Below are 27,022 nucleotides of genomic sequence, written 5' to 3'. Positions count from 1 at the left end.
CTGAGTCCAAGTGTGCTCCACTCCACTACCATAATATACATGTACTGCAGGCAAACCCTGCTCTGAGTCCAAGTGTACTCCACTCTACTACCATAATATACAATACATGTACTGCAGGCGTACCCTGCTCTGAGTCCAAGTGTACTCCACCCCACGACCATAATATACAATAAATGTACTGCACGCAAACCCTGCTCTGAGTCCAAGTGTACTCCATTCCACTACCATAGTGTACATGTACTGCAGGCAAACCCTGCTCTGAGTCCAAGTGTGCTCCACTCCACTACCATAATATACAATACATGTACTGCAGGCAAACCCTGCTCTGAGTCCAAGTGTGCTCCACTCCACTACCATAATATACATGTACTGCAGGCAAACCCTGCTCTGAGTCCAAGTGTACTCCACTCTACTACCATAATATACAATACATGTACTGCAGGCGTACCCTGCTCTGAGTCCAAGTGTACTCCACTCCACTACCATAATATACATGTACTGCAGGCAAACCCTGCTCTGAGTCCAAGTGTACTCCACTCCACTACCATAATATACATGTACTGCAGGCGTACCCTGCTCTGAGTCCAAGTGTACTCCACTCCACTACCATAATATACATGTACTGCAGGCAAACCCTGCTCTGAGTCCAAGTGTACTCCACTCCACTACCATAATATACATGTACTGCAGGCAAACCCTGTTCCGAGTCCAAGTGTACTCCACTCCACCCCACAAAATAATACACCACAATACAAGTATTTATACATAATATTGCAGGCCAACCCTGCCCTGAAGAACCCAAGTACGTTCCACTCCACCCCACTACAATTCACAACGCAATACAACACGATACATGTATTCATGATATTGCAGGTAAACCCTGACCTGAGCCCCATGTAGACTCCACTCCTCTCACTACAATACAATACACCACAACGCAATACATGTATTCATAATGATATTGCAGGCAAACCCTGCCCAAACCCCAAGTGCTCGGGCTGCTTGGAGCTGCTGCCCTGTCGCGGCCATTGTGGCTATCCCGTCACCCACTTCTGGCGCCACGCGCACGGCGCCATCTACTTCCAGGCCAAAGGTTACCACGACCACCCCAGGCCGGAGGTCAAGTCTGTGGCGGAGAGCCGGCGGGGGATCACAGGCGCCCGACATTATAAATCTTTTCTGGTGAGCTGACGATACTGCATAATGTGCAATCATCATCATCATCATCAACAACATCACCACAACTATCATCATCTTGATCCCTCTTTTTTCTATTCTTCAGACAAACTCAAAGAAATGGATTTTAAAAAATAAAATAATAAAATAGCAATAATGTGCACTCGTTAAAAAATTTTAAAAAAGGGGCCAAAATAAACAATCTCTGAATTTATATATTTGATTTGGTTTCACGGACTGTTAAAAAAATGGATTCTGCTTTCAATTCTCCCATTCACATGCACACATTGAGCGCTTGTTGAAATACGACCCAACCACGTCATTTGTACTCTGTTTACATATGCTCCGGGAGGGAGGTTGGGGTGGTGATGGTTTTGGGGGGAGGGGGGGGGAGCTGCAAGCGGTGACGTCATGATGTATTTTTCAGGTGTCTGACGTCTTCACAGCGGACAGAAAACGTCACATGTTGGGGGAGCCACATGACGTTCCCAGCAGGAAGATGTTTGTCGCAATGCCTGGTAAGCAGACGGAACTCACAGAACAGAACAGAATAGAAAGTGTTTGACACCACTCCTGGCTGGCTGAAAGAAAGAAATACATTTTCTTTGTGCTTGTATGTGTTGGTGGTCGGGGGAGGGGGTGGGAGCAGAACCTCAGTTGCATATATAGTGTATGGAGCACCTGTACTTTTAGTATGTTGTCTGTTCCTTCACAAATGAAACCAAACACAGTCTTCATTGGAGAGGGGGGGGGGGGGGGCGACGATTCTCATTGTTTTGGATGAAAGGATGTTTTAGTCTCACACGTTTTTGTTGTTTTTTTTCTGTCCCAATCTAGTCACCAATGGTTGGCACGGGTGTAAACAACGATAAATACACACAGTTTCTTCGATACTCTTCGTTAACAGCATGGTTCACTCGATAAGTCTTTGTTTTCAACATGGTTTACAGGACAAGTCTTTGTTTTCAACGTGGTTCACTCGACAAGTCTTTGTTTTCAATATGGTTTACTCGACCAGTCTTTGTTGTCAACGTAGTTTACTCGACAAGTCTTTGTTTTCAACGTGGTTCACTCGACAAGTCTTTGTTTTCAGCATGGTGTACTTGACAAGTCTTTGTTGTCAACGTAGTTTACTCGACAAGTCTTTGTTTTCAACGTGCTTTACTCGACAAGTTTTTGTTTTCAACATGGTGTACTCGACCAGTCTTTGTTTTCAACGTGGCTTACTCGACAAGTCTTTGTTTTCAACGTGGCTTACTCGACAAGTCTTTGTTTTCAACGTGGTTTACTCGACAAGTCTTTGTTTTCAACGTGGCTTACTCGACAAACGTGGCTTACTCGACAAGTCTTTGTTTTCAACGTGGCTTACTCGACAGGTCTTTGTTTTCAACGTGGCTTACTCAACAAGTCTTTGTTTTCAAAATGGTTTACTCGACAAGTCTTTGTTTTCAACGTGGTTTACTCGACAAGTCTTTGTTTTCAACGTGGTTTACTCGACAAGTCTTTGTTTTCAACGTGGCTTACTCGACATGTCTTTGTTGTCAAGGTAGTTTACTCGACAAGTCTTTGTTTTCAACGTGGTTTACTCGACCAGTCTTTGTTGTCAGCGTAGTTTACCCGACAAGTCTTTTGTTTTCAACGTGGTTTACTCTACAAGTCTTTGTTTTCAACGTGGCTTACTCGATAAGTCTTTGTTTTCAAAGTGGTTCACTCGACAAGTCTGTTTTCAACGTGGCTTACTCGACAAGTCCTCTACAGTGGAGTTCACTCGATAAGTCTGTGTTTACAACATGGTTTAGGGCGATACAAATTAATTTTGTCAACAACATGGTTTACTCGATACGTTTTTATTTACAATATGGTTTACTCGATAATGACTCTGTTAACGACATTTTTGTTTAAAAAAATTGTCTACTCGGTAAACCTTTGTTTTCAACGTGGTTGACTCGACAAGTCTTTATGTACAACTTGGTTTACTCGATTACTTCTTTGTTAACAACACGGTTTACACAGCAGGATGGCTTACTACTCGGTAAGTCGTATTTGCCAACAACACGGTTTCACTCGACACGTCTTTGTATACAGCGTGGTTTACGGCGCGATAAAAGTGTGCTGACGTGTCACACACCCTCAGTGAGGATTTGACACGTTCCGTTGTGTGCTGTGTGCAGGGGAGGAAGTCCTGTGCTCCTGCCCGCCTTTCGAGTGCACGTGCAGCAAGTCTCGCGCGGGGCCCAGCCCGTACCCACACAGCAAACTACCGCCCACACCCCCGCTCTACCTGCCCTCGCCCTACAGCATGCTGCAGGACCCCCTTCACCCACCCCCACGTCCCCCTCCCCCACCTCCTGCCCCCATCACCCAGATCAACATCACCAACGCCTACCCGCCGCCCTCTCATCATGCCCCCACCTCCTCCCTGGACCTCTTCCTGCGAGGATCTGGAAGCGGAAGCGGAAGCGGAAGCAGCAGCAGCAGCAGTCTCGGCAGTGTGGCGCCTTCCGCGCGGCACGGGTTTTACGGAGCGGCGGCACCCGGGGACAGCGGTCCGGTGCGACTGTTCGGCCCAGCGGTGTCGGTGGGTCAGGGAGTGGTCAGCCTGTCTCCGCCCCACCCCTACCACCACCACCACCACCCCCCACACCAGCACCAACATCATCCAAACCTCCTGCGCATGCCCGACAGCAGCACCACCACCACCCCTGCTGACCCCTGCGCCCCGCCCTTCATGGACCCCTCCTGCAGGCAGAGGGTTCCCCCCCTCCCCACCACCACCACCTTCTGGGACATGCCCTCCTCCTCCATGCCCTCCTCCCATCATGGGACTGGGGGCGGGGGTGGAGGAGGAGGGTGGGGTGGTGGTTCTGGAGAACATGGAGGACCCCCCACCAGAGACACCCTCGCCTCTACTACCGCCCCCCAACATCACCCCCACCACCACTCCCACCACCAGCACCCACACACCACCGACCACAACTCACCACCACCGCCATCGTCCACCTTCGTGGAAGCAGTGGGCGAGCCGCCGGCCACCACCACCACCCCCTGTGGGCGCGGCGGAGTCTCCGCTGCTGGGTGACCGTCTGCCGCCCGCGCCCCCCTCATCCTCCTCCCCCGACACGTCCAGCTTCCTGGCCTCGTCCACGGAGGCCCTGTTCGGGGGCCCGTCCCGCATGGAGGAGCTGTGCACGGTGACCGCCGTCAAGACTGAGCCCTCGCAGGGCCCCTGCGGCAGTGGCGGGGCGGCGGCTTTCTCTCTGGAGGAGAGCAACACAAGCAGCAGCAGCAGACCTGTGACAGCTGGCCTCCAACCTTCCTCTTCTTCCTCTGCCGCCAACAACTCTTCCAGTGCCATGCCAGGGGGCGTCGTCGATCCTCCCCCTCCTCTTCCCCTCAACATTCACCACCACCACACACACCTCCCCTCCCCCTCCCCTACCACCACCCACACTCCCTTGCCGCCAGGAGGGGGGGCGGGGTGTCATCACCCTAACCCTACGGACCCTTCCCCGCTTCCTCATCCACCTCCCCCTCCTCACTTCCTCACCCCCCAGTGCTCCTCCCCGGGGATGATGATGGACATGGCGGACACCACCACCACCACCGACGCCGCCTACCACGCGCTCACGCCCACCACCCACCACGGGCAGGTTCCCCACCTCACCGGCCCCAGCCAGGTCACCCCCGTGGGGCCCGTCCCTGTCCCTGTCCCAGCCACCACCCCTCCCGCCCTGTCGGACAGCAAACGATTCGAGGAGCTCCAGCCCGTGCAGCCTCAGCACAGACAGTTGATGGGGGCCAGCAGCAGCGGCGGCAGTAGTGGCGGTGGTGTCGGGGGACAGCAGCAGCAGCAGCAGGCCCCCAGGACCGCCTTCGAGGTGCTGCAGAACCATCCGGCCGCCCTCTTCACCAGGGAGGACTCTACGCTACCTCCTCCCCCTCCGCATGCGCTCCATCCCCATCCCCAACACTATCACACTGCGGGGAACTCGCCCTCCAGATCTCGCGGTGGAGGAGGTGGTGGTGGTGGTGGTGACATCTCTTCCATGACGGGTGTAGTTTGCGGGCAAAGTCAGCAGCAGCAACATCATCAACAACAACATCATCAGGATATGGCGTCGTCCAGCCCCGTCCACGCCGCTCTGCCCCAAGGGATGGTGTCTGGAGGAGTAGGAGGTGGAGGAGGAGAGCTCGTGGCCCCGTGGTACGGGCGTTGCCCCAGTGACTGCTACCAGCGGGCAGTGGTGGCCCCGGGTTCGCAGCCGCCTTACCCCTCTTCCTCCAGCCTGTACAAGCAGCAGGGCTGTAACCATAGCATCAACATCACGCTCACGTATAACTAGCTTGCCTGACTGAACTGACTGGTTCAGATAATCTTCAATGGTTCAACAGTACACATGATTACAAATGGAAACAAAGACAAAGGAGCATCGACAAGCTTAGAGCTTATACTGTGCTCACAACGTTGCACTTCAATTTTAACCTGACTGATTGAACATCACGCTCATTTACAACTGGTTTGACTGACTGACTGATTGATCGATGGCTGTTGGAATGCTCGCAAAGATGGCAGTGTGCAGTGTATAGAGTGAGGTGGAGGAAATGCACTATAGATGGACCTGGCCTGGCTCTCCCAAAAGAGCGGAGTTACGAAGCTGACCAAAAAGGTGAAGAGAGCTGAACACAGACTGGAGGCTGCCATCCAGATTCGCCTTTTTCTGAAAAACAATATCCTGGTTTGCCTATCACTGAACGGTGTGTGTGCGTGTGTGTGTGTGTGTGTGTGTGTGTGTGTGTTATTCAGATCAGACATATTTATTAAATAGCTCACAACGCAGCTATAGAGGCCTCTGGATTTGGTGTAATGATTTATCCTGTCCCCTATCGACATAGATTAATGTTTCTGTTTTACAACACGAGCGATGACAATCAGATTTCTTCGTGCAATAATCAGCAATTTTATTGGTGTGTTCTCATGGATGGTCGGACAGGATTTTCATTCCATGGTCTTTATGATCATTGATGTCCTTAACTCTGTGAGTGTATGTGTGTGTGATTGTGTGGGCGGGGTCATTACAAAAGTAATGTACTTTTTAAATATGTTTTGAGATCCCCTCTCATCCTCTCTCTCGCACACACACACACACACACACACACGCACACGCACACATCTCGATTTCTACATAACCACACGTGTGGCGTTTCCACAATCACCACCACGCCTTGAAATGAACGTCCCGCGAAAGACATCGACACTGTTATTCAGCCCAATATTACTTTGTTTAACGTTTACCCGCTGACGTATTACCCGGATGTATAATGTGCCTTTATAGATAAGTAACTGTTCTGACAGACAACAGGGAGGTCCACAGAGCGTTTAAATAAATAATCATTCCATGGTGGCGGCATGCCTTCTGAAGTCCTCTGGGACAGTTGTTCACAGAGGGCTGTGCGACCCACTGTTAACCAGTGTTGTAATGATAGATTTCTCTGACTTAATTCTCCGTGCGCTTTGGAGAGGTTTTTGCACGATTACTCGAGTGATGTAAATATCCATTTCGTTTCGAGAAACTGTTTTGTTTATAAAAGTGTGCCTTGGACGAAAGTTGTATTTACTTTGTTAACACGATGCGATTTTTCTCGTTGGCATTTGATTGGATCGTTACCCTTTGACGTAAATTTGAAATTATCATCTGATTGGTTGTGCCTGTCTGTTGCAGCTAATTGATTGGCCCATAAGTGCCTATCATGTGACTTGAATGCGACTGATCGTGACAACTGACTTTGCAGCTATTTTATTGGTCCGTCATCGACATTACGTGTGTGTGTGTGTGGTTTTCAACTTGAGTGTGTGTGTGTCTTTGTATGTGTTTCAACTTATGTGTGTGTGTCTTGTGTGTGTGTGTGTGTGTGTGTGTGTGTGTGTGTGTGTGTGTGTGTGTGTGTGATGGGAACACGGGATGCAGGGATGAGGTGGGAGGGGAGAGAGAGAGAGAGAGAGAGAGAGTCTATACTGCGCAACTGTGTAAATCTGACGCGCTGTTTTGTTTGGGCATCTCTCGCAAGTACCGCCCATGGCCTCTATAATCATACTCGCTCGCCTTGAGTTGTTGAATCCTTGCAGCTATTTGATCGGACCCTATTGTCCAGAATTGTGTGTATCCTTGTCCACTTCCATTTTAACTGTACATACTGATGGATGAATAGTAAGAGGGTGGAGTGTGTCTTACCTTTAAGTGCCTATCCCCGCCCCGCCCCTTTGCAATCTCATGATGTTGAAATAACGTTTGAAATAAAGTACACCTGAGGAACGCAATGTGCACTGTTACGTATTTGTCAAGAGTGCGTGATACCTACTCACAGAGAACTGCATTCAACGTTTGCAGGACTGGTTCTCTGTCTCAATGTTTGTACGAGCTTCTGCACGCATCATACACGTGCGATGGCATGGACACAACTACCACCATACTTTTACCGTACACGCACGCACGCACACACACACAAACACAACGAGCGCGCACGCTCACAGTCATTTCTTTTTCCATTCATCGGTCTTCCTGTATATGTCTGTCTGCCTACGTGGCTGATTCATATGAAATCAATCAAGCAACCAACCGATCAATCAATCAATGCATCGTTATTTAATCCATTAGAGAAATACGTTTTGCATTTATTTACAAAACCAGAGTTACGAACACACACACACACACACACAGAATTCTCTCTGGACTCGATGGAAACCATCTTTCATGTTATAGGTATATATGCTGTGGTCAGTTTATAACCTTGAAGGAATCCTGATCATCCCTGATTCAAAAACATGTGTTCTTTGATGGTGTTCTTTTTATCATTTTCATTTATCGTTGTTGTTGTTTGTTTTTTGTTGTTGTTTTTTTTTGGTGTTGTTCTTGTTGTTCTTTTAATATGTTCTAATTTCAGCAACCTGTTTCTGGTTTTCGTACTGATATCAAATCCGTTTTATGACCGTGGGACCATAGAGATCATTTGTCACATGGGTTGTTGGAAACAAATTTCTCTCTCTCTCTCTCTCTCTCTGTGAGATCTTAGATCTAAATTAAAGATCAAATGGGCCATAAATAGCACTCCGGGCTATAAATAGCACCCACCCCTATCCTCCCTCACACAAACACATCATTCTCCCTCTTTCTCTTCAACACAAAGACACGACACACGCACGAGAGCGCTAGCGCTATGAGACTCATAAACCATTAACACACACACACACACACACACACAGTGCGGGGGACACACACACACAGACAACAGAGAGAGAGAGAGAGAGAGAGAGAGAGAGAGAGAGAACTAGCAATGTTTTTCTCACCAATAGATCCAAACTGGGTCTCTGAACCAAACGCTCATTTCGAAATTAATGGATGAAATCACACGGTATGCGGGCCGCCGTTTTTATTCAGCTGTGGTGTTGGTGGTCCCACTGGAATCAGAGCAGCTGAAGTCATTGTTTGGTAGTGGCCAGGGTAGGGATGGTTTACACCTGTTTTTGCCACAACACGCGTGCGCATCTTTTTTTTTTTTTTTTTTTTTTTTTTTTGCGTACGCATGGCTTCTGTGTCTGTCTGTCTGACGACCCTCTCCCAATTGTTTCTCTCGATTTCTCTTGTTCTGCTATGGTCTACTAGTGCGGTCCCGTCGTTCCCTGCTCTCTTCTCACACACACACACACACACACACACACACATTCATTTACCTCTGTTCACACTGGGTGTGATGTCAGTGTGTGCATGGCACAGAGACAGAGAGAGACAGGGAGCCAGAGAGAGACTGAGAAACGGATGTCATAAAGGTGACACCGAATACGCAACCGCGAAAGACCAGTCACAGACGGCACAGGTTACATGTATAATATGTAACATGTATACCTACTTGCCATCTACACCTCGCAGAATTGTCACACGGATGGCGGTGGCTAAATCCTAACTGTGGAAAAAAAAGAGTCACCCAAGCAATGATTTAACATCAACACCCAGAAAGCCAACACCTTATAGCATTGGGCGTTTGATTCCAGCTGGATCAACACCCCATCCACCCCTACCCCCCACACATGCGGCCTGCACACACACACACACACACACACACACACCAAACCACAAATACTGTCACTGACAAAAGCCTACATGCACGTGTGCAAGCTTTCCAGAACGTGGTTCACTCTTTCTTTCGTTCGGATTCGGCACTGCACATGTGTGTCAATTGTAAATCACACAGCGGATAACTCTGAATGGAAAATATGGGCCAACAAGCTCACCTGTAAAAAAAAACAGTGACCCATTTCACACTTCGTACACACGCATACACGCATGCACACACACACATTCACACCACAACGACACTGTCATTGACAAAAACCTGCATGCACGTGTGTGCAAGCTTTATTGAACTTTACACCTTCGTCGCATCCACAGGTGTCTAATTCGTCTGTATGGAAGCAAGACGGGTGCAAAAGCCGAGTGGTTAAAGCGTTGAACTTTCAATCTGAGGGTCCCGGGTTCGAATCTCGGTAACGACGCCTGGTGGGTAAAGGGTGGACATTTTTCCGATCTCCCAGGTCAACGTTTGTGCAGACCTGCTTGTGCTTGAACCCCCATCGTGTGTATACTCACACAGAAGTTCAAATACGCACATATGATGAGCGCCCATTGGCTCCACCAAGGTAGACAGCCTGTTGTGCAAATGATCCCAAGTTTGTAAAGCGCTTAGACCTTGGCCTCCGACGTAGTATGGGCGCTATATAAGTATCCATATCATCATCATCGGAATGTTGTCGTTTCCTTGTGAAAGCCACTTTACTCCGATTTTGCTCACTCCACCCAGATGTGAATGGGTGGGTAGGTATACCTGGCTTCGGTTGGGGTGGTGGTTATGGTTAAAAGGGCGCAATGAGAGGATTGGCCCTGGTCTTCCTATGTCTAGCCCCATATACAGTGGGCATGAGTTCACTGCCCGGCCCATGGCCTTCATAACCTTCTCATACGTGGCACATGCAGATGCGGTAGGTATAATTGCTGTTTCAGAGATGTTTTGTGAATTGCTTATTCCATCGTTACAGTTTATCCTTTCTCTGTATATCCCCCTTAAAACTCCATCCCAACCCCACCTCCCCCCACACACACACATGGCACGTCTAATATCACTCAGAGTGAAAAGACGTTAAATCAAAGAAAGATACGCAGTATGCGACATCACCATCCTTGTGTATGACAGTGGTAGATTCTTTACAGTATCAGGCGTTAACAGCAAGCATTACAGCACCCAACACCGAGATAACAATGATAAAAAGTGCAAAATTAGTACAGTATAAACTTGAGATCAATACTGAGTCCTGGGAGGGCCTTGCAGATGACCGCAACAGATGGCGAAGCACTCTCAAGAATCAGCTACGGATTGGTGAGGACAAACTGTCAAATGCTGCAGCAGAAAAGCGAGCTCGCAGAAAAGGGACGGCAGCCGACAGACCAGCATCAGCTTACACATGTGATCGCTGCGACAGAGACTGTCTCTCTCGCATCGGTCTCGACAGTCACAGGCGACGCTGCTTAGGTCGGATATACTCTATCCATGGTCAGCCATGACCGAAGGAGGCCGACTACTGTCTACTACTAAACTACACCAAAATTGGTGTGTGTATGTGTGTGACGCACAGAGAGACAGAGAGAGAGACAGAGAGCTACTAACAATAACCACCAACAGTCAATCATACTCTACACCACACCTGCTTGGCAGATGGCAAACCAGCAGCATAACCAATCGCGCTCAGTTAGGCCTTGAGTGTATGCGTATGTATTTGTGTCGTGGATTTCTCAGGCAGAATGTTGCCAGAGGACAACCCTTTTGTTGCAGTGGGTTCTTTTCCGGTGCGCAAAGTGAGTGCTGCACACGGGACCTCGGTTTATCGTCTCATCCTAATGACTATAAGTCTGATCTTCCAGTCAAACTTGGAAGAAAGGGCGAGAGTCGGCCTGGAATCGAACCCCAGACCCTCACGGACACCGCACTGGCAGAGTGAGATGAGCGTATTATTATCCATTCTGCCACCTTCCTCCTGCAGAAGGTACCTCATTGCGGGGACTCGGCAGCATGGCAGTTACACGGGATCGAACTGGAACGTTTTTGGGTGGGTCCGTTAGTTTGTTGACAACTGCTACGAAAAGCCAACTGATTATTGTAATACTTTACCCCCACCCCCCTTTGAACCTCCCCCCCAACCCCCACCCCTTTATATATATATAATTCTCCACATTTCTTTTTTGTTTGTTTGTTTGTTTATTCATTCATTTATTTATTTATAAAATCCTCTTAAAGTACGGTTTGTCATGAGCATTACGGAGAGAAAAATGTCATTCGCACGTAAACGTCACTACCGATTCCATACTGTACATGCATTTCACCTTCGACCCCCTCCTTCCGCCCCCCACCCCCCCACACCCCCCGCCATATATCCCCCCCTGCCCCCTCCACCCCCCCAGCCTCCCCCTCCACCCCCCACACACCAACCCAACGCTCGTTCATAAACAAACGTATGCTGATTGCAGGTGCAACTGACCAAGAGTACACACACTCGCACTGAACCGTGAGCAGACAGACCAGACACTGACAAGCCCAAGTGTCGCCGCGCACGCGCGAGGCACGAGCCACCAAGCCACGTGGTGAAGAGGAGACGCTGACGACGACAAGTAAAGTACCTAGAAGCACACATGCATATGCATGTCACGTGGAGGAGGGCGCGCGCGACGCGCCGCATGGAGGCAGCTTCTGTCTTCCCTGTCCCTCAGGTCAGCTCGTCACGTGGGCAGCTGTTGTTTCGCGACTGGCGTGTGTGAGCGAAGGATGGGGTTACTCTGTGTGTGTGTGTGTGTGTGTGTGTGTTGAATTTTGTCTCGTCTTGTCTTGTCACTAGACCTCCTCAGAACTTTCCTTGCCGTGTCTGCGGATTTGAACTTGTGGGGGGAAGGCCAGCAGAAGTACACGCGCCTGGTAGAAGAAGGTGTGGGGTTAGGTGGAGGAGGAAGGGGGTGATGGAGGGGGTGTTGGCTGGGGGTAGTGAGGAGAGACACAGGGGTAGTAGTGGGTGGTAGTGTGGGGCCCATGGGAGGGATGAGAGGGAAGGGGCAGAAGAAGAGACAGGAGAGGAAATTGACGAGTCCACGTGTCACAAGAGCAGATGTCACAGCCAGGTTATGACGCATGCGCCGACTGAGTACTCTCTCTCTCCCTGTGCGTGTGTGTGGTGTGGTGTGGTGTGGTGTGGACGTGTCACTGTGATTTGTGCTGCTCTGCTGACTGGAGAATTATAGATAAATTATCCGAACAGTGACGCCTCCTTGGGAAACTGAAACCGATAACTAAAAGGTGTTTTGAGATCCGCCAGACCACAAGGTTTATACTTATTCTTGATTGTGGTCTGAGTTAAGACAGACACACAAACATAGACATAGATCGAGGGGGAAATAGAGAGGGAGAGAGAGACAGACAGACAGAAACAGATAAATACAGAGATATGGAGAGAGGGAGGGGAACAGACAGTGAAATAGACCCGGAAAGGGAAATACACATAAAGGTTCCAGATTCAAGATTCAGAAACTTATTACTCAAGGATAAAAATATCAGGCATCGCTTTGTCTTATGTTCAGTCCCTGTGACAACAATAACATCAACAAGACAGACAGACAGACAGCCAGAAAACTATCAATATACAGACAGAGACAGAGAAGGACAGAGACAGCGACAGGCAGACAACTGAGAAAGACAAAACAGTGACAGACAGACCAACTTGATCGACTTTAACGGTACCAGCTTCCTCCTCTAACATTTCTCACCCTCTACCATTTCTCTTTTCCTCAATCGCAGAAGACCTCTTTTTTTTTTTTCTCTAAAGGCCTGACTAAGCGCGTTGGGTTACGCTGCTGGTCAGGCATCTGCTTGGTAGATGTGGTGTAGCATATATGGATTTGTCCGAACGCAGTGACGCCTCCTTGAGCTACTGAAACTGAAACTATTATAACTGCTATGAGCATTTACGCCTAATCTTGAAAATAAGCCCTAGGCGTTTACAAGTAGAACACATAAATTATGTAAATATCAAAAATGAAAAAATTGAAAAAGGAAGACTGAATCCACACTCATTTTCAATTTCATCACTAATGTGTCTAATTACATTGGAAGTATTTGAAGTACTACAATCAATAATTAACTTCCAGTCGGTTGAATAACGATGCACTGTATCCATGCAGAATGCATGGCTTGATTCTCTTTTAGAAGTTGGACACCCCTCCACACGCCTAAAAAAAATATTTAAAAAAAAAAAAAAAAAAAAAAAAAAAGTTTCTATCACGAAATGTGAGCATGACTTCACCTCTTGGCGAAACCAAAGTGGGTGTGAAGGCAAAACAACACAGCTTACACGACGACGGAAAAGGAGGCGACCGGTTTTTGGAGAACAAAGGTTTGGCGAAACGCGCGCAGTTAGTGAAACGTATGGCACACTCTTACCATCTTTAAGAAGACGCCTTTGGCGTTGCTCGCGATTTCGAGTAAAAGTTCGATGCGCATGCGCAAGATCCAAGATGGCCGCGGAACTCTCCAGTTCAATAAATCATAATTAACAGGGTTTCAGGAGCGACCCAAACCCGCCCACGCCCAAGACGCTCACCACCACCACCACTACCTTGCCAACTCCTCACCGCTCCTACTTGACCGACCCCCCCTGCCCCGCTATCCCCCCTCCCCGACACACACACACACACACATACACGCACCACCCTATTCGCCCCATCCCCTGTCCCACCTCCCCACTTGAAACGTCTGTTTCTGTGGTCCCTGTCAGTGAAGCCACCCAAGCGACGCTGCTGTCGGTTCCACTGCCTGTAATGGTCAAAGTTTAATGGCTGTCTCCCACACCCTTTCTCGCTCTCATTGCTTTGACATCATTTAATTGATGACCATTTCGCTGGCCCGGCCTTTCCCTACCCTCTGTGTGTGTGTGTGTGTGTGTGTGTGTGCGCAGGCAATTAAACTTGTCAGACAAGCAACGCGCATGTCACAGTCGATGTCTTGCTGCTTCTCCTGCTGCTGCTGCTTCTCCTGCTGCTGCTGCAGACTCACAGTCAGTCAGAACCAGAACCAGAGCCAGAGACGGAAGAGGAAGGGAGGGAGACTCCCAGGGCAAGATGATCCCATGGGCATTAATTATGGGTTCTATCCGCTCAGTCATTGTCAAAAATAGACACATATACACAAATTCGCGCGCGCGCGAGCAAGCGAAAAAAAGAAAAAAAAAGAAAGTAAAATGGATAGTCACGAAACTTCCAAAGGAGAGAGACAGACAGACAGAGACAGTGACAGTGACAGAGAGTGGGAGAGAAAGGGAGAGAGGGAGACAGAGACCGACAGAGGCAGAGAGACAGGGAAAGTGAGAGAGAAAGGGAGAGAGACAAAGAGAGACAGAGGCGAAGAGACAGAGAGAGACGGGGGAGGAGAGAGAGAGAGAGAGAGAGAGAGAGAGAGAGAGAGAGAGAGAGAATACTGGAGAAAAAGAAACTGACAGAATGAGACAGAGATACAGAAGGTGTGGCAAGTTGGTTATCTGTTCATTTCTTTATAAAGTAATTATTAATTATCGTTTTATGTGTTAATTCATGTAATCATTCATCCATTCATTCATTTAACCAATCGTTTCTAAAAAAAGCTAGTAAATAACGTTTTTCTTCATTCATTTTTTTTTCTTTCTTTCTTCATCCATTTATTCATTCCGTTATACATTTAATAGATAGATCTTATGCATCTACATTTCTCCTTAAAAAAAACCAACAACCCCAAAACCCAACAATAAACAACTGTCCGTGAAGCTACAGCAACAACGGCAGCAGCAGCAGCAGCAACAGCGCAACAAGACTGTGCTAGTGGGACGAGAATGGAGGGGTGGGTGGGTAGGGGGTTGGAGATCCCTCCCCCCTCCCCGTTCTCTCTCCTCTCCACCCCTCCTCTCCTCCACCCCCCACCGCCCCCCTAAAACCTTCGAGGAATTTTATGCCCCTATTCAACCCCCGCTCCCCCCCCCTTCCTCCCCTCCCCCACCCTCTTCCCCTCCTCTCTTGAACAGCTGAGTTGCAAGTGGTCCAGATGGGAAGGGAAAAGGAAGAGAGAGAGAGTGACAGTGACACTGACATTGACAGTGACAGTGGGGGCACAGATGATGGGAACGGACCAGAGGACACTCCCACCTCCAACCCCACCCCTCACCACCACACACTGTGACCGATCATCGCTTGCACGTGATGCACGTGCCGGAGTCGCGACGTCAGCGTTGCACTCTATTCACATGATTGTCACTGATTGTCATGGGACACATGCGGATGGAGGGGGGGGGGGGGGGGGGGGGGGGGGGGGGGGGGGGGGGGGGTGGGGGGGGGGGGGGGGCTTGCATGGAAAATAGGTGAAGTGATGGTGGTAAGAGGTGTGTGTGTGTGTGTGTGTGTGTGTAAGGTGGTGGTCAGGGGGTGGTGGAAGTGAAGGGGGGGGGGGGGGGGCAGGGTGTGATTCCATGGATTGGGGGTGTGGGGGTGGGTGGGGTAAAGGGCGGAGGTCAGAATCGGGATGAGGGAGTTGGGGGAGGGTTGGGGGGGGGCGGGGGGGTAGAGGAGAGAGGGGATGTAATGGGGTATGGTTGGGTGTGATGTACTATTGTTGATGTGCATGATGTTCCATTCCGTGGGTGACGTGGGGGTAGGGTGTGGGAGGGGCAGAGTGGTGGAGAGCGTTGGGCGGTGCTAGGCATGAGGTGGAGGGGGGCGTGGTGGAAAGGATCTATGTTCGTGCCTGGGACAAAGTTTGTGTGGAGTTGACAAAAACAACAACAACAAACTTTTTCAATGTGTGTGTGCGTTACTTTGAGTATCAACTACACATCAACTACAGATCTCACATGTCTCTGGCGAAACTCCATTCAATTTCGACATGCACATACATTCAAGAAGACGAGTTTTGTTGGGTGTTGCCGTTTCACACACTGGTGATTGTACATTCCAAGCTAAGTTGTCAGTTTTCATTTCAAATAAATAAATGAATAAATGAAAATAATAAATAAATAAAAGGTATAGTTTTGTCTGATGTGATGGTGACATCAATACTCTTGTATGCATGTGAATCGTGGACCTTACAGCTGAAATAGAAAAGAGAATACAGTCCACTGAGATGAGATGCTTTCGAAGACTCCTGGGCATCTCCTACAAAGATCATATCCCGAACAAAGAAGTTCGAAACAGAATCAGGCAAGTCATTGGGCCCTACGAAGACCTGTTGACCTTGGTCAAGAGACGCAAGCTCAAATGGTATGATCATGTCATGAGATCATCAGGGCTTGCCAAGACATTCCTGCAGGGCACAGTGCAAGGAGGGAGAAGGAGAGGCAGACAGAGAAAGAGATGGGAGGACATCCCAGAATGGACGGGCTTGAGGTTGAGCGATACAATCAGGAGGTCAGAAAACCGAGAGGATTGGAGGATGCTGGTTGCCAGATCACCTGTGGCGCCCCAACGGTCCACAAGACTACGGGATAGGTGAAGGTGAAGGTGAATTGTATTGTGTTAGGTTTTTGTCACAACAGATTTCTCTATGTAAAATTCGGGCTGCTCTCTCCAGTGAGAGCGGTTCGCTACACTGAGAGCGCCACCCTTTTTTTTTTGTTTTTTTCTCCCTGCAATTTCATTTGTTTTCCTATCGAAGTGGATTTTTCTACAGAATTTTGCCAAGGACAGCCCCTTTCTTGCCAACGGTGATTCATTAGCATGCGCTAAGTGCATGCTGCACACGGGACCTCAGGTTTATCGTATCATCAGAATCACTAGCGTCCAGACCACCACTCAAGATTTAGTGGAGGGGGAGAAAATACCGGCAACTGTAGGATTCGAACCAGTGCGCTCAAATTTTCTCGCTTCCTTAGCGGACGCGTTACCACTTGGCCAACATTCCCGGTTTGAGAGGAGGTGGTAGTGTGAGTCGTAGCCCACGATGAAGAAGAAGAAGAAAAAGAAGAAAGAAGAAGAAGGAAGAAGGAGAAGAAGAAGAAGAAGGAAGGATGGAAGTAGGAGGAAGAACAATGAAGGAAGAAGAAGAGGGAAGGCAGAAGAAGGAGAAGAAGAAGATGAAGGAAGAAGAGGAAGGAAGAAGAAGGAGGAAGGAAGAAGAGGAAGAATAATAAGAGGAAGGAAGAAGAGGAAGGAAGAAGAAGAAGGAAGAATAAGAAGAAGGGAGAAGAAGAAGGAAGGCAGAAGAAGAAGAAGAAGAGGGGGAGGAAGGAAGAAGAGGAAGGAAGAAGAAAGAAGAAGAAGGAAGGCAGAAGAAGAGAAAGAAGAAGAAGATGAAGAGGAAGGAAGAAAAAAGAAGAAGGAAGAAGAAGGAAGGAAGAAGAAGTCTCTAACAACGTGAAAGGCATCAGGCAACAGGTCTGGTCTGGATTTGAGACGAGACCCGTTTTCAACCATGGAAACTTATGTTCAAACCTTTCGAGTTATGTGCAGTGTTTTTCATCAAAGGTGTTAGTTGGAGAGTTCAGTTTCAGTTTCAGTAGCTCAAGGAGGCGTCACTGCGTTCGGACAAAACCATATACGCTACACCACATCTGCCAAGCAGATGCCTGACCAGCAGCGTAACCCAACGCGCTTAAAAAGAAGACTTCCCAAGCGGGGAATCGAACCCCGGCCGTCGCGGTGAGAGCGCGAAATCCTAACCACTAGACCACTTGGGAACTACAAAGTGTCAACCGCCGGATAGTGTTCCGTGCCGGAACCCGGGAGAAACAGACTGTAACGGAGCCCTTAAAATTTCTTATTCGATACATGCATGAAAATGCACACTGGAAAAAAAAGGCATATACAATAAGTTTTGTTATGTTTTTATCAACTTGATTTTTCTCATCCAACCAGGTGCGAATGGGTACCTGACTTTCACTGGGGACAGTTAAAACGGCGGAAGGGGAGGGCTGGGCCCCGCCTTGCTCTGCTGCGTCCTAAACATAGTGGACACGAATTCACTGCCTCGATGGCCTTAAAAAGGCTATGGGATTTTTAATCTTAAAAAAAAAAAAAAAAAAAAAATCTGATATTCATTTGAACAAAAACGAAGGTATCGTTCTGGAAGTTGGAGAGCTGTACCTTCTGGCATTACCAACCATGGGTGGATCATTTAATATAGATTGAGACAGCGTGACTCTTAATCAATGATATACATGTACCAAATCCGTGACGCATATTACACCAACGCATGCACTTCCTTTGACAGAGACAGACATAGAGACGTGTCGAGTGGCTGTGCTTGAAGAACTCGTGTATTCTGGTCGAAAGAAACGAAGCGGAACGGAAGAAAAAGACATGTATGGGACGCATCGTCTTCTGAATGCGACATTTTTTATGGTAAAAAGGAACCACTCCACCACAAGAAGAAAAAAGTGCAAACAACTTTTGCAGTCGGTCAGTCAGACACACACACGCACACGCATATATATATATATATATATATATATATATGTGTGTGTGTGTGTGTGTGTGTGTGTGTGTGTGTGTGTGTGCGTGTGTCTATCTGTGTGTGTAAAAGCTGTTAGCACTTTACACACACGCACACACACACACACACACATATATATATATATATATATATATACATATATGTATATATATACCAGTCTCATATCTTTGATTTCAAGGACAATGCTCCAATTCTTTCACCGCATTAGCGCGCCTCCTCAAAGCAAGCAACTGAGAGAGGGTCAGACAGAGAGACAGAGACTGCAGACAGAGAAAGTCATCCGGCATTAAAATCCCGGTACTCCAATAAATTAATGACTTTCTCCCTCCCTCGTTGTCCCCAAGCAGTTCTCAATGCCAATCCTGGCTCCCCCCGAGTCCTCCCTTCCCTTTCACTCATTTTACTCACCCCTCTCTCCCTCCGCACCCAGACGGACGCGCAGCGTGCGGGCTCCCACGTGCGCGGCACGCGCATGCCAAATAGCCCCTGGTCAGTCGCCACGTGCGTCCAGTCCGCGAGGAAAAGGCCAACTCCCAGATCTTGCACTGGTCAGCGAAGAAGCCGGACTTTCAATTGCACGGGAGGAGGGTAGGGGGTGGGGGCGCTGGGGGGTTATATGTAATCAGGGCGAGGCGCGCGCGAGTCGAAAGCACCGTCGTCTGCTGTATTCTTTTCACCACCGTTTTCGACCGTCGTTTGCGGCCAATTTGGCAGCGACCCTCTCTTTTCTCACCATCTTTTTTTGTGCCCAAGACTTCTGCTCCCCGTCTCTTAAACAACAATAGCGGTGGGTGGGTAGGAGGGAAGTGGATCAGATAAGGAGATGGTCGAAAGACGCTGACAGTGTTTAGTTTTCTGATTAGCCGTGGCCACAAAATGGAAGGCCCGAAAGAATGGAGCGAGCTTTTGCCATTCTCCAGACAGGAGAGCGATGTGAAGGGGAGAAAATAAGTGTCGCGTGTCTCCTCATGGGGGAAAATAGCAGGGTGGTGTTTCTTCGTCAGTGCTGGGAGGAGAGAGAGAACTAATGATGTTGGGCTGAGGTTTGGCCTTCAGTTTGTGATTCCTTCGGCGCCACGACCTTCAATGCGAAGGTTGACTATGAACAAAAAAAAACAAACAAAGAAAAAAAAAGTAGTAGAAAGAAGAAATTAGTTGTGGTCCAAGACTGGTTTCTGTAAACACACACACACACACACACACACACACACACACACTCTGAGAGAGAGAGAGAGAGAGAGAGAGAGAGAGAGAGAGAGAGAGAGAGAGAGAGAGAGAGAGAGAGATGCTTTTATTAGGTAGCTCGTATAGCAACTATATGTCCCTAGATTTTGATGATTTAGTCCCATGTCGAAATGTCAATTCTTCTGTTGGTTCAAACAAAACTTATTCAGTAAACATGTCACACATGTACAGACAGACAGCAGAGCAACAACAAGCTAATAGCTTATATCGTGCTCAGGAATGTGATTAAATACATTTGTTTCGTTTGACGGCTGGTGGACGCTACACAATTGCAATTATCTTGAAATACACATTGTCCAACTGCATATAAATGACAGCCATTGCAGACATACATTGTTTCCTTTTTTTTTCCTTTTTCTTTTTTTTGAGCAGCCGTGGAGATTAATAAATTTAAAGAATTTACAATGAATATAACATCATTTTTAACGGATACGTTCTTCACAACAGAAAGCAGAAAAAGGTAAGAAAAACAAGAAGTCAATGAATAAGATAAAGAAATGAGAGAAGAAGAAAAAAGAAGAAAAAGATACACATGGAGAGGGAATAACATTACACATAATCATACTTGATTAGACCGACTAGACAGGAAGTATGGAAAGATTACACGTTCAATATAGAAGATATAGTGAGTCACACCTACACACCTAGAACAGTGCCTACTTAAAATCTGCTGGATTCAGTGATGAATTTGTGAACAGTTTCAAATATCAGCATGTTTATGTTAAGTTGAAAAATGGAATTACCAGGCAGGAGAGTATGTATCTGAATATATTCTTGGGGAAGATTTAAGACAGTATTTCTACGAGCCACGCTAAAACGCGGACACGATAGCAAATAGTGCTCAGCTGTTTCTCTACCACTGCCACAATCGCAGATTCTGTTCACCATTATCTTATGATACAACCTGACTCATCAACAAACAGAAAACCAAAACCCTTACCACTGGGATTTTGATTCCACTTGGATCAACACACACAAACACATACACACACACGCACGCACGCACACGCTCTCAGTATAGCGACGCGCTTTCCTGATGAGAGCAGCCCAAATTTCACACAGAGAAATCTGCTGTGACAAAAGAGTAATACAATACAATACAATACAACACAATACAATACAATACAATACAGTGCACCATGCCGAAACGGTCCCTCACACTGGTGAACACTGGATCACCTGACCGAGCTGGCCACATGGCTTCTTACATTCATTCATCTGTACTACCTTACAGCAACACCTCTCCCGCAATGCTGGCGTTGGAGTTTGATTATCACAACTCACTGAGCTTGCGCTTTGTGCAGTGATTGCTCTGGCGTCAAAATTTGTCTCATTGGTTTAATTAAACAATATTTTATTTGAAACGTCACAATAATAATAATAATAATAATAATAATGGTACTTATATAGCGCTGAATCTTGTGTATAGACAAATCTAAGCACCAGTCATTCTCACGCACGCTCTAAAACTGGAGAAACTAAAGACAAGAAAGAGGCAGGGTAGGGAGGCTATTTTGGGAAGAGGTGGGTTTTAATTAAGGCCAGACTTGAAAGAGCTGAGTGTGGAGACTTGATGAAGCGAAAGAGGAAGTTCATTCCAATTGCAAGGTCCAGAGACAGAGAAAGAACGGCGGCCAACAGTCGAGAGTTTGAATCTGGGTATGCAAAACAGATATAGATGAACAGGACAAGAAGAAAAACTCGTCTCATTAAAATGATTTTTCACAATCCAATACATATGCATTAAGCAGCAAAAGAAGGAAACTATATATAACTTGTATAGTATTTCCGGATGTGTGTGTCCACACGTATTTTGAGGAGAAAAACAGTGTATTTTCTGCGTTCATTCAATCAGATTTCAGGCACGCACACATACACACTCAGGCATGTTAAATTTTACGTGTATGACCGTTTTGTTTATTTACATCGCCATGTAGGCATCCATAATCCGTTTTCGGGGGTGAGGGCGGGGGTGCATGCTGGGAATGCTTCCAACAAGGATGCGAGTGTTGAGTTCCACCTCAACTAGGACCTCAAGTGGTGGTCTGGGTGCTAGTCTTACGGGTGATGCGATACACCGAGGTCCTGTGTGCAGTATGCACTTTAGCTATGTACAAAAAAACAAAAAAAACAAAAAAAAAAAAACAATAACAACAAGTAAACAACAACAACGCTGTAAAAAAAAGGAAAAAAAAGGTTGCCATTCGCATTTGTGTGTGTGTGTGTGTGTGTGTGTGTGTGTGTGTGTGTGTGTGTGTGTGTGAAAATACACTAAGAAAGTAAAACAATTTTATTCACAGACAGAAAAGAAAAGTGTGGCGCAGCACTGTGGCTACGAGTTTTCCTCTGGGAGAGAAATGTAACAAATGACAAATACAATACAATACAATACAATACAATACAATACAATACAATACATTACAATGCAGTACAAATGATAGAAGTGATGGCCTAAAGGTAACGCGTCCTCCTATGAAACGAGAGAATCTGAGCGCACTGGTTCGAATCACACCGGCGGTCGCCAGTATTTTCTCCCCCTCCACTAGACCTTGAGTGGTGGTTTGGACGCTAGTCATTCGGATGAGACGATAAACCGAGGTCCCGTATGCAGCATGACGTAAAAGAACCCACGGCAACAGAAGGGTTGTCCCTGGCAAAATTCTGTAGAAAAATCCACCACCTGGATAGGAAAACAAATAAATCTGCAGGCAGGAAAAAAAATACAAAAAAACTTGAGTGGCGCTGTCAGTGTAGCGACACGCTCTCTCTGTGGAGAGCACCCCGAATTTCACACAGAGAAATATGTTGTGACAAGAAGAGTGATACAAATAATATAATATAATATAATATAATATAATATAATATAATATAATATTCAGACTTTGGGATACATATTTCACGCAGTCCGAAGAATCACAGTACGTGTATGGCTTGGCTTACCTAAGAGTTACAGAAAAGATCACTGGAGAAAGAAAATGAATGTCGGAATAGTTTGAATGTTTATTTATGATTTTGTTTTCTTATTATTATTTTCTCATTAATTTTTGTTATAGTTCTATAATTTTCCCTCTTCAGCAACCCCCCCTCCGCTCCCCCCCGCCCCCAAATCTCTCCCCCCCCCCCTCCCGCCTTTATATGTTAATGTTTTACACAAACCTAGGTGAGGCTCTTAAAGGCCTGGTTTGTTTTTACAGCAATGGTGGTGAAGTGTATGTGGATTAGTCTGCACTCTCTGACGCCTCCATGATGCTGAAACTGAAACCTTATTTCTTTCTTGTATTCGTCGGTCTTTGTTGTCCTTTGAGCTTCTTCATCTTTTATAAACTTTGTGTATACACCACTACCACCCCGACCCCCATCCCTAGTCCAGCCTCACACGTTCATTTCTCACCCCCCGCGCCCCCCCCCCTACCTCCCTCACTTCCCGGCGCCCCTTCTCCCGATAATAATAATAATAATGATAATAATAATAATAATGGATACTTATATAGCACACTATCCAGAAATCTGCTCTAGGTGCTTTACAAAAACGCTTTTGTTAACATAATACATCATATCTATGTTACATACACACACCAAAATGTGACTACACACACACACACACACACACACACACACACACACACACGCGCGCGCGCGCGCGCGCGCTGCATACATACATTTTAACATACATGTGTATCTAACAGCTACCCTAACACATACGCACACATAGGCAGGCACAAACTTACATAAACACACAATACACATTCATATATATGCATGTAGTTATGTACACATACATATGTATACACACATAGTCCAGCAAAGCACAGCTAACGCAAAGGAAGTGGACCTGCCACAATTGAACTTATTGCTGAGGGAAAAGGTGAGTTTTGAGACGAGATTTAAAAGATGCGAGGGAATCAGAATGACGGTACAACAAACAAATCTGTTTCTCCTTTCCTTCACCCACCCCTCTGTGGCTCATGGTCGGTGTTCAATAAATCATTAAAACAACAACTATTTTTCTTGTTTCTGACGCTTATATAGTTATATTTCCATGAATTTGAATCACATACACACAAACACACTTCTTAGACACAGAAGTAGATAACATAATTATGGTACATTACAGCAGCCATTAATGAAATGAAGACCAATAGCGAAACTACGACGACTACAACTACTACATTTACAACTGACCACAACAACTACAACTGCTACTGTTGTTGTTGTTGTTGTTGCTGCTACTACTACTACGACTATTACTGCTGCTGCTACTGATACTTCTACTGCTGCTACTGCTACTAATCTGCTGCTGCTACTGCTACTAATCTACTGCTCCTGCTATTGCTACTGCTGCTGCTACTACTGCTACTGTTGTTGGTGCTCCTGCTCCTGCTCCTCCAACTACTATGACTACTTTCGTTTCGTTTCGTTTTCTTTCTCTCACTCTATATAGATCAGTGCAGGATGATCGACCTGCCTCAACACGGAGATAGAACAGCTCAGCTGTCAGACTCCTCCTGAGTGTGCTCCCTTTGTCAACTCCTCTCTTCCGGTCTCGTCTTCACTGGCTCCCTGTCTCACACAGAGTACAGCACAAGATCAGCGTTCCATGTTAATATAATAATAATAACAACAGTGTATAAGCACATGTTATGTCCCTTGCTATCTCTGTGACTTCACTTCACTCTTTCTTCGATCAGATTCAGACCCACTCTGTTTCTGTCTTCCCACTTTTCAAAACACTCCACTACAGTCCGGCCGCCGCTCTTTCTCTGTGATATATGAGATATGATATGATATGATATGAATACTTTCAATAGCGTGTATCCAAGCTCTAAATGTTTAACTAACACGGAGTCATTTGCACAACAGGCTGCCTACTTGGGTAGAGTCAACTGACAGCTGCCATTGGGCGCTCGTCATTCGTTTCCTGTGTCATTCAGTCAGGTTCCTGTCACACACACACACACACACACACACACACACACACACACACACACACACACACACACACACACACATGTAACATTTTACGTGAATGACCGTTTTGTTTATCTACCCCGCCATGTAGGCAGCCATACTCCGACCGACAGCCATTTTTTTTTTCTATTTGTAAATGCCTAGGGCTTATTTTCAAGATTAGGCGTAAATGCTCATAACAAAGATGAGCTCTTTAGAATCTGGCCTTCCTCTTTCGAAAACAGCCTCCCCCCCCACCTCGACCCCCCCCCCTCCCCACTTTCCCTCCTCTCAGTCTACAGATCTACAGATCGTCCAGCTTTCTGCTGACTAGGAGGAAGGTGGCAGGATGGTTAAGACGCTCATCTGCCAATACAGAGTCCGTGAAGGTCTGGGTTCGAATCCCATTCTCGTCCTTTCTCCCAAGTTTGACTAGAAAATCGAACTGAGCGTCTAATCATTCGGATGAAACGATAAACCCGAGGCACCGTGTGCAGCGGCATGCACTCAGCGCACGCAAAAGAACCCACAGCAACAAAAGTGTTTCTCACTTGGCAAAATTTTGTAGAAAAATCCACTTCGATTGCAAATAAATAAAATTGCAGAGAGAAAAAAGAAAAAAAAAGGGTGGCGCTCTTAATGTTTTGACGCGCTCTCCTTTGGGGAGAGCAGCCCGAATTTCACAGAAATTTGGTCTAACAAAAAGAGTAATAGTAATACAATACAATACGATACCGTGGCAATACAATACAATACAACACAATGCAAATACTGTTATTGCCATTCCCTATTGCCATTGCACTCTGCGTCTCAATTTTCTTCAGCGGCATAGAACTGTACCCAGCCTCTAATTCACAACGCTTTCGTCCTTCACATCGTTCTCAGCATGCAACGAAGTGTCAGTGAATGGGTGAGAAACATTTCAAGTCAGTCCATGTAAGGGAGGCTATCGAAATAAAATTCCCTCCTCTGCCTTCCTTACAAGCTCGGTTTGTTCCCTTTAGTTGATTCCCCCCACCCTTCCCCGCTTTTTTTTTTTTTTTGTTTCTATTTTGTGTGTGTGTGCGTGTGTGTGTGTGTGTGTGTGTGTGTGTGTGTGTGTGTGGGGGGGGGGGGGGGGGGGGGGAGGGGGGGGGAGGAGGAGGGTGGTAGCGTTCCAATTCGTCCGTCCCTTCCCATAGCTTCCTTTGTTTAAAATTTTATGCTTGAATGGTCACTGGGTTATAAGGAAAAAAAAAAGAAGAAGAAAAAAAAAAAGAAAAAAAAAAGAAGAGAGAATACTTTGTAAACATAAATCAAATCATAACAAGCTCAAACTATATCAATGCCAAAACCAAAGTTAAGTATGGTCACAAAAAAAAAAAAAAAAAAAAAAGAAGAAGAAAAAAATTCTGTACGGGTTTTAAAAACAACAATTAAACAATGAAAGACTTGCTTCCTATTATCAGACACGCCCACTTCATCCAGATATTTCATGGCCATTTCCCCACAAAAAGTGCACACTTTATCAACCAAACACACACACACACACACACACACACACACACACACACACAGAGAGAGAGAGAGAGAGAGAGAGAGAGAGATGTGGTGTGTATTCGGTATGGATCAGGACGCACGTGTTGACACCACCAGGAAACAAACCGAACCAGGTACATTTGTTCAGTTGCTGTATATGTGCTGGTTGGTTTAAACAGCACTGTATTTTGTTGCGTCGAATGACACTATGATAATACAAGAAGTATGCAGCTTAGAAAAAAATCTTTTTGAACTTCATATGGTAAGTATTCTGTTGTTGTGACCTGCAAGAACCAATTAAATTTCTGAGATCCACATCGTCTATACGCGACTTCGGGGCAAAAATTATTTTTGTCTGCCATATTTTTATGGAAGTTTGGGGCAAAATCCAGTAAGTGACGAGGCGTTCACAAATCTTTCTCTGAATAAATATTTAACCGTCTCCTTCTCCAACTTTCCATCACATGTTATCGTGTATTGTCAATTGAATATAAGATTGAACGAAACAAAATGTCGGCCTTCACGTTCGCGAGGAATATGAGCACGCGCTTTGAATATGTATAAATATGTGTTCGCAATTGAA

The 27,022-nt window shown here is 46.6% G+C and overlaps 1 non-coding gene across 1 annotated transcript; it reads right to left on the bottom strand.

The window, feature by feature from the left end:
* Positions 1-17,881: 17,881 nt before the first annotated feature.
* On the bottom strand, positions 17,882-17,953 carry Trnae-cuc (transfer RNA glutamic acid (anticodon CUC)). The gene has a single exon. It is a non-coding gene; the product is annotated as a tRNA-Glu (tRNA).
* Positions 17,954-27,022: the final 9,069 nt, after the last annotated feature.

This window comes from Babylonia areolata, chromosome 20, assembly GCF_041734735.1.
Source record: "Babylonia areolata isolate BAREFJ2019XMU chromosome 20, ASM4173473v1, whole genome shotgun sequence".
Classification (NCBI taxonomy): domain Eukaryota; kingdom Metazoa; phylum Mollusca; class Gastropoda; order Neogastropoda; family Buccinidae; genus Babylonia; species Babylonia areolata.
Note: the sequence above shows the minus strand (reverse complement) of the source record. Positions and strands in the feature narration are given on the sequence as shown.